The sequence below is a fragment of the Eimeria mitis genome, genomic scaffold (genome assembly GCF_000499745.2).
Source record: "Eimeria mitis Houghton genomic scaffold, Emh_scaff1255, whole genome shotgun sequence".
In the NCBI taxonomy this organism is placed as follows: Eukaryota; Apicomplexa; class Conoidasida; order Eucoccidiorida; family Eimeriidae; genus Eimeria; species Eimeria mitis.
The window spans coordinates 1-738 of NW_013568461.1; positions in this window are offsets into that span (position 1 = coordinate 1).

Here is a 738-nt window from a genome sequence, read left to right on the forward strand (position 1 = left end):
CCTCTGGCTTGACTGTCAGCCCGTAGGTTCGCTGGCCCACGCAATCTTGAACGGCGTCGCTGCATAGTACGGCTGCTTTCTAACAGTCTAACGCCTTGTAACCGGTTGAACCTGCTGACTGTTCAGAAACACGAACTTCGTTCGCACGCTCTCCGGACATATCGGGGGCCTGCTGTTCTCCCTTGCTCGAGAATATCTAGTTCATGGCCAGAGCTGCGCTTGGGTTGACAAAGAGCACTGCAGCTGCTTCTATACTCAAAACGCGCTTCTTCGACGTGGAGATCGTGGTCAGCAGCTTTTACTGGTGGCTAACACCTAACACCTACTCATTCCCCTCTTGCGGAATGATGAGACTACGGGGTTGTGAAACGTCTAGTCCGTGCAGCCTGCCTTAATGTACTCTCTTGGAGGCAAAACAGTGCGCTAAGAGATGCGCAAAGGTGTGTTGACCATGTGTACCATGGGAAATAGCTATAGTTCCAGAGATTCAAAAACACGAACTTCTCTCGCATGGTTATTGAACATGTGCTGGGCGTTTAGCACCCTCTCCGTAGTGCGCTGTTCCCATTGATGTGTTGCTAATCGCCGCAGCAGCTGCAGCGAGCCCCAGCCCCAAAAGCGGAGGCTCGGTGCAGCTCCCCCAGGGCATGCAGTCCCGCCGGCCGGATATTTAAAAAGGAAGTAGATGTTCAGTTCTGATGAGGGATATCCGTTAAGAGGCGTTAAAGGCCTTCTCCG